Raw genomic sequence first — 8,640 nt, forward strand, 5'->3', positions numbered from 1 at the left:
TCTTCGACCCTCAGCAATCCCACAACAGAAGGGTTCTCTGAGAGACCAGGTAACACAGACAGCTGTTTAATTTTTTCTTTTTCCAAGGCAGCTATACCAAAAGCCCACAAATAACCTTTTGGGTCCTTAAAATACCCTCTTCTGAGATAATCTATACCAAGAATACATGGAGCATCTAGGCCAGTCACAATGGGGTGTTTTTCCCACTCTTTTCCAGTTAAGCTCACCTCAGCCTCCACACAGTCAGCTGTTGAGATCCCCCTGTCACTCCTGAAATACAAATGGATTCTGACCCTTTAAAATTTAATGGCATTAAGGTACATTGAGCACCAGTGTCCACTAAAGCCTTATACTGCTGGGGGTCAGATGTGCCAGGCCATCGAATCCACATGAGCCAATAAACTTGATTGTCCCTGTCCTCCACCTGGCTGGAGGCAGGGCCCCTCTAATGTTGGTCATAATACCCGTTAACGACAAATGGGTTAGTGTGGTGTGCACGGGTTTCAGTCTCATCTTGACCACTCACTTCTTGTGAATACAAATCAGAAGTGCTTCTCATAGGATCATGAGCAAAGTCGACCTTTCTGCTTTGTTTGGGCGATGGATTACTGGAAACCAGAGTAGCATTTCTCCTAAAAGAACCCTGTTTTGTAGTTGTTCTTCCTTCCAACTTGCATACTCACTCTTCTATGAAGTAGGTAGATTTTCCATCCCATTTCTTCATGTCTTCCCCATAGTCACACAGGCGATGCCACAGCTTCCCCCATGGTGTATACCAGTTCTCTTGAGTAGAGAAATGACTGCTCCTAATAGCCGAGATTCTAGTCAATGTAGGTGAGGAGTAGGACATGTCCTGTTTAAATTGCTGGAATACTTGAGATAATTTCTCCACAGCCGTGACAAGGGGGAAAGAGACACCTTCTTCAGATTGTCGTAGTTGGCAAGCCAATTCTTCCACTGTTGGTCCCTCTTTGTCTCTCCAGTCCATTACTGCTAAAGCACTGGCATATGATGAGGGTGTGCTCCGTATAAACTTCCGCCACATGGGCCGGGTGCATTGGACTTCATCTCGATCTGTGGGTAGCTGTGCATTACCTGGATCATAGTAAACTACCTCCCACATGGCTATATCCTTCAGGTATTGAATACCTCTCTCCATAGTGATCCACTTACTTGGATGACATACAAAATCCTCCTTGAAGGGAAACCTCTCCCTCACAATTCACAGAAGTCACAGATCACAGAATCACAGAATCATCTAGGTTGGAAAAGACCTTGAAGATCACCTAGTCCAACCCTTAACTTAACATTGAGAGTTCTCAATTACACCATATCCCTCAGCACTATGTCAACCCGACTCTTAAACACCTCCAGGGATGGGGACTCCACCACTGCCCTGGGCAGTCCATTCCAACGCCTAACAACTCGTTCTGTAAAGAAATGCTTCCTACTATCCAGTCTAAACCTTCCCTGGCGCAACTTGAGGCCATTCCCTCCTGTCCTATTGCTTGTTACTTCATTAAAGAGACTCATCTCCACCTCTCTGCAACCTCCCTTCAGGTAGTGGTAGAGGGCGATGAGGTCTCCCCTCAGCCTCCTCTTCTCCAGACTAAACAACCCCAGTTCCCTCAGCCGCTCCTCGTACGACATGTGCTCCAGACCCTTCACCACCTTCGTTGCCCTTCTTTGGACACGCTTGAGTAATTCAATGTCCTTTTTGTAGTGAGGGGCCCAAAACTGAACACAGTAATCGAGGTGTGGCCTCACCAGTGCCAAGTACAGGGGTAAGATCACTTCCCTGTCCCTGCTGGCCACGCTATTTCTGATGCAAGCCAGGATGCCATTGGCCTTCTTGGCCACCTGGGCACACTGCTGCCTCATGTTCAGCCGGCTGTCAGTCAACACCCCCGGGTCCCTCTCTGACTGGCAGCTCTCCAGCCACTCCTCCCCAAGCCTGTAGCACTGCTGGGGGTTGTTGTGGCCCAAGTGCAGAACCTGGCATTCGGCCTTATTGAAACTCCTACAGTTGGCCTTAGTCCATCGCTCCAGCCTGTCCAGATCTCTCTGCAGAGCCTCCCTACCCTCGAGCAGATCAACACTCCCACCCAACTTGGTGTCATCTGCAAACTTACTGAGGGTGCACTCTATCCCCTCGTCTAGATCATCAATAAAGATGTTCAACAGGAGTGGCCCCAAAACCGAGCCCTGGGGGACACCAATTGTGTCCGGCCGCCAACCAGATTTAACTCCGTTCACAACAACTCTTTGGGCTCAGCCATCCAGCCAGTTTTTTACCCAGCAAAGCGTATGCCAATCCAAGCCACAAGCAGCCCGTTTTGCCAGGAGAATGCTGTGGGAAACGGTGTCAAAGGCCTTACTAAAGTCAAGGTAAACAACATCCACAGCCTTTCCCTCATCCAATAAGCAGGTCGCCCTGTTGTAGAAGGACATCAGGTTTGTCAAGCAGGACCTGCCTCTCATAAACCCATGCTGACTGGGCCTGATGATCTGGTTGTCCCGCATGTGTTGTGTGATGGTACTCAGGATGAGCGGCTCCATCAGCCTCCTGGGCACTGACATCAAATTGACAGGCCTGTAATTTCCTGGATCATCCTTCCAACCCTTCTTATATATGGGCATCACACTGGCCAGTTTCCAATCTGTCGGGACCTCCCCGGTCAGCCAGGACTGCAGGTAAATGATGGAAAGTGGCTTGGCGTGTACCCCAGCCAGCTCCTTCAGCACCCTCGGGTGTATCCGATCTCGTCCCATAGACTTGTGTGTGTCTATGTGATGCAGTAGGTCACTGACTGTCACCTCCTGGATTGTGGGGGGGTCATTCTCCCAGTCTCTGTCTTCTGGCTGAGGAGGCTGGATTCCCTCAGTACAACTAGTCTTGCTATTAAAGACTGAGGCAAATAAGGCATTATGCACCTCAGCCTTCTCCTCATCACTTGTTACCATGTTTCCTCCTGCGTCTAGCAGGGGATGGAGGTTCTCCCTGGTCTTTCTTTTGCTGTTGACATACTTAAAGAAACATTTCTTGTTGTCCTCGATTGTTGAAGCCAGATTAATTTCTAGCTGGGCTTTAGACTTCCTGATTTCCGCCCTGCATAGCCTCACAGCATCTTTGTAATCATTGTGAGTCGCTAGCCCCTTCTTCCAAAGGCTGTAAACTCTCCTCTTCTCCCTGAGTTGCAGCCAAAGCTCCCTGTTTAGCCAGGGTGGTCTTCTCTGTGCCGACTTCTCTTACAGCACCTGGGGACCACCTGCTCCTGTGCCATGAAGACTTCCTTCTTAAGGAGTGTCCAGCCTTCTGGACCCCTATACCCTTCAGGATCATCTCCCAAGGGATCCTGTCAAGCAGGTGCCTAAACAAGACAAAGTCAGCCCTTTGGAAGTCCAGGATGTCAGTTCTGCTGCCCCCTCTCCTGGCCTCTCTAATAGTGTGAGAGACTGAAATGTCATATGACTCTCAAACTTGCTTGTATCTGTGCAAACCTCCAAGAGAAGCTGCTGTGGCCTGTGGGTTGGTCTGAGGGATGTTGCCCAGAGAAGCGGGAGTGTATTGAAGGATGCACCCCACCACTTCCTTGTGGTTGCATTGTCTGGACTCTTTAGACAAGCCTCAAAGGGGCAGAGGTGTGCTGAGCTGGCCCCATCCTGTAGCCATTTGTAGCTCTGTTGTGTAGGCCAGACACCATGCCTGCATTGCTAATGAACTGACAAGAGGCAAACTTTCCTGCCCTGAAGCCAGATGCAACAAAACCTGTTGGACCAGAGAAAAAAAAACTAAAGGTGGACAGATATGCTAATCAGCAGATACGATGAACTTAAAAAGGCAGCAGAAAATTTTGCTCAGTGTGCATCTACCATCGAAGCCAGATCCGTGTGCACCCACCACTGAAGAACTGAAGACTGAGGACCAACGGGACGCCGCTGGATCCATGGTGGTGACTATTCTTGCAACCCTATCCTGCATCCTTGCTTTATTTCTGTCTTACCCTTCCATTCTGTCCTATCGCTACCCCTCTTCACTTCTTTAATAATAAAAACCTGTTTTGGGTATACGGCATTTGACCTTGTTTGTGTCTTAATCTCACTCTTGGGATTGTATCGAAACCTCCCCCGACATTGGATCGGGACAAATCGAGAACTCTACTATTTCATTATCGCTGTGCCCTACTCGGCCTCCAACCACCACATCATCCACCAGTCCTCTGTTCACAAAGAGGAGGTCCAGTAGGGCACCTTCTCTGGTTGGTTCACTCACCAGCTGCGTCAGGAACTTATCATCTCCCACATTTTCCAGGAATCTCTGGGACTGGTCCCACTCTGCTGTGTTGTATTTCCAGCAGATGTCTGGGAAGTTAAAGTCTCCCACAAGAACAAGGGCAAGCAATCGTGAGATTTCTCCTAAATGCCTATAGAATATTTCATCCACCTCTCTGTCCTGGTTGGGTGGCCTATAGTAGACTCCTACTACAACATCTGCCCTGTTGGCCTTCCCCCTGATTCTAACGCAAAGACACTCTACCCTGTCTTCACTGCACTTGTACTCAAAGCAATCATAACAGTCCCTAACATACAGCGCCACCCCACTACCTCTCCTTCCTTCTCTATCCCTCCTAAAGAGCTTGTAGCCATCAACAGGCGCACTCCAGTCATGGCAGACATCCCACCATGTTTCTGTAACAGCCACTACATCATAATTTTCCTGTTTCATCATGGCTTCAAGCTCTTCCTGTTTGTTACCCATGCTGTGTTCATTGGTATACATGCACTTCAGATGGGCTGATGTTTTGCCCCCTTCCCCCTTCAAATCTAGTTTAAAACTCTGTCAATGAGCCCAGGTAACTCCTGCCCCAAGATCCTTTTCTGCCTCTGGCACAGGTGTATCCCATCTGATGCCAAAAGTTCTGGCATCCTGTATACTAACCCATGATTGAAAAATCCGAAGCCCTGCTGGTAACATCAGTCTTGGAGGCACAAGTTCATCTGTTGAGTTCTCCTGTATTCTTCTTCATCCATCCCCACAACTGAAGGGATGGAGAACACAATTTGTGCCCCCGACCCCTTAATCAGTTACCCCAAGGCCCTGAAATCTCTCTTCATTGATTTAGGACGTCTCCTGGTAATATCATCACTACCTACCTAAAAACCCAAGAGAGAGTAGTAGTCCTTGGGTCTCACTATAGTGGGACATTTTGCCGTGACGTCCTTCACCCGGACGCCAGGGAGGCAGCAGACTTCCCTATGAAGCAGGTCTGGTCTGCATATTGGGCCTTCAACACCCCTCAGAAAGGAGTTACCCACTACAATGACTCTTCTGGGGTTCTTTTTAGAACTGGTTTTAATACCTGGTCTAGAGTGACCTGGCCTTGGTGGACCTTGGTCTTCCTCCTTGTTTGACTCATTTTCTTCACCCTTCTCTACTCCATTCACAAGTTCCAGGGCCCCGTATCTGTTGTGAAGGGACACCATGGAAAGTGAGGGAGGTTGGGAGGGGATTTTCCTGCCTCCCTAAGCAAGGACCTGTTTCCAGCCTCCCCCATCTCTTAGGTACCCTCCTTCTGCCTGGTACCAAGAGGATGAGGGATCGCCTGCCTCTTTTGGAGCCTACATTTGCTCCTCTTGTTTCAGGAGTGCTAAGGTGCTAGTCCATCAATCAATTTCCCTTTTGCACTCCCTAATACTTCTTAATCTTTCAACCTCTTCTTCGAGTTCTGCCACCAGGCTGAGCAGGTCATCCAGCTGATCACAGCACACACAGGTGCTGTCACTGCTGCCCTCCAACAGGATTGACAGGCTCAGGCACTCCCTGCAGCCCGGGACCTGGACTGCTGCATGTTGCGTGGTCACAACGTTCTTTCTGGTGGTGGTTTTGACACGAGTGGAGACCATGGTTCAGTCTACTCATGGAGGACGATAAGATGAAACTAGCTCAGATAAGTTCTAAACCCAGTCGCCTCCAGAGACTGAGATTTTGTTTCTTCTTTCCAATTGCTTTGTCAATAGCCCCTTCCCTAGACAGGCCTCCCTACCCTCTAATTCCACCTTACTGGCCCCGCTATCCCAGCATCGGAGCAGCCAGGTAATGAGTCGCTCACCTGGATGGCAGCTGAAATCTTTTCGCATGTCTCACAACTCACTCAGGGAAAAGGATTGGGTGGCTATCACTGGTTCTGCCTCCTCCTCCTGCTCTTGTGATGGGCCTGGTTCATCATCACTCCGTACACTGTGAGGGGATTTTCTTGTGTATTTCTTTTTATGTATGGGAGCAACTGACACCGTCATGGGCTGGTCCTCTGGTTCAGTTGCAGCACCTGTCCTCGGTGGCTGCAGTTTCTGTTACTTGGTTACCAGATCCAGAGCCCTTCTCTTCCTCTTGAGGGTGCTGTACAGTGTTTAATAGCACTCAGTAGGCATGGGCTAGGCCCCAGCAAGTTGCAGTGAGCTGTGCTTCTCTGGAATTACCTGGGTGACAACATACTTTTTCCAAATATTTTACTAGTTCTTCAGGTTTCTGCACCTGTTTGTGAGTGAAGTTCCAATACACCGGAGGTGCCCACTGTTCTAGGTACTTGTCCATGCTACTCCACACCCCCAGCCACCCATAATTCTCCAACCTTGGGGCTACTTCCAAGGGATACTCTTAAATAGTTGCTTAACTTTGAACAAAACCTGAACCACATGCAGGAACACAGTAGCTCTTAGCCGTAAGATGACATGTTAATGTCAACATTCCAAAGATATTTGAAATTCCCGAATTTTCTCAAACACAATTGTAAATAGCCTCAGGACCGATGACTACATCCTGTCATAGATGAGCATCACATAGTACAGCAAAAACAAGATCATAACCCAATTCTCATGGACAGTGAGCAATACCATGGGAAAAACATACAACAAGTGAGGTCATAAAATCTTAAGGAGACAAGTAATAAACATTATGACCCAATCTGTCATTATCTCAAACCTCAAGCCCCACGTTGGGCACCAAAAGACTGCCGTGATTTGAACTCGGACAGTAACCAATCACCACATGGCCAGTTGTTTACTTCCCCCCTCCTTTCCCTAGTGAAATAGGGGAGGGACAAAAAAAAGGAATTTGCAGGTTGAATAATAAAAAAAAAAATTAGTAATAGTAACAAAACAACAGTAACAATAGTAAGTCCAAACAGGTAATATACAGCAGTTTCTCACTGACCAGCGACCAGTACGCAGCCTGCCCCCAGCAGCGATCCCAACCACACCAGAAATTCCACTGCTTACTAGGAAATCAAAACCGAAATGGAAAACGAGAGAGCACGTGTCCCCTTATATACTGAGCATGATGTCACATGATATGGAATACTCTAATGATCGATCCAGGTCCGGCCCTCTAGCTGTGCTCCCTCTCAGCCCTAGGAAAGTTAACTCTATCCTGGCCAAAACCAGGACAATTCCCTATGTAAATTCTACACAAATTCTAGTTCCAGAACATGAGAAACAATGTCAGGGGTGAAAGTCAGAGAATGCAGGACCTCCCTTTCAGTGAAAATCCATACTTAAGTTGGTTTAAAATGATCCTGTAAGTGCACCTTGAGAAGTTTAATTTGCTTTCAGAGGATCATGAAGATGAACAACATATTTTTTTTCTTTTCCTCTTCCTGCTCTTCACTCTAGTATCAAAGACTTTGAAGCAGTCATCTTTTAGAAAAAAACTTTTCTTCATATTTCTGAATTAAACATGGTGAAATTTCTCTCTTGGAATCTGTTACTATCTATAGCTGTCAGGCAAAGTTAGGTTGGTGATAAAATTTGAAGAAGTCTGATTTTCAGTCATTGTGTAGCATCCTTAACATGCCCCAAGAATGTATGGGAATTTAAACCAAACACATAAATTTAACATACAGCACAGAACTGCTCTTTTGCAAATCAAGAATAACTAACGTTGATGAAAAGAGAATCTGAACCTTGTTGCGGAGTGGTTATAAGTGGAGCAGCAGTTTGGTAACTGCCTTTTTTTAAACTGTAGTTAGAAAAGCTTTGGTATGTCTTCTATGGTTTTGACCCATTAAGTAGAGTTATTCTCTAATCAGAACACAGTTCACAGGCTGCTGTATAAGTCCTTCTCCCTTTTTAGCTGGGGGACAGTGATATGAAGACCAGCATGGGTTAATTGGAAATCTAGTGCTTTTTTAAATTTTGTTGGCTATGTTGCTTATTTTGTTTTGTTTTCTCCCTCCAGAGTCTAACAGCAGAAAACATTTTTATTTTTTTAAGGGCATGAAAAACAACACATCCACAGTTTACATTCCACAGTTGTTAGAAATGAGGCTTGTTAAAGTGGTAATGAAGTCCTTACAACACATTACTTTGGTGCTGCATGTGCAAGACCAGAAAAAGAAGAAATTTTTGGTGGGTGAGAACTGTGAATATACAGAGGTAGGGCAGCTATGTCTTCAACACAACATTTTAGTTGTAAACATCTTTCATTTGTCTTCCCATTTCTCTGCTGTACAGCTGGGAATGGCCTGTTCAGCTGCTTTTTGCTTTGCCTCTCAGTTTGCACTAGATAGGATGCTGAATTTTGATGTTGTTTTAAAAATTTCTCTATTTCATTTCTAGCATCCTCAAGGCAAAAAAATAAACAGT

Source organism: Strix aluco, chromosome 3 (assembly GCF_031877795.1).
Source record: "Strix aluco isolate bStrAlu1 chromosome 3, bStrAlu1.hap1, whole genome shotgun sequence".
NCBI lineage: Eukaryota > Metazoa > Chordata > Aves > Strigiformes > Strigidae > Strix > Strix aluco.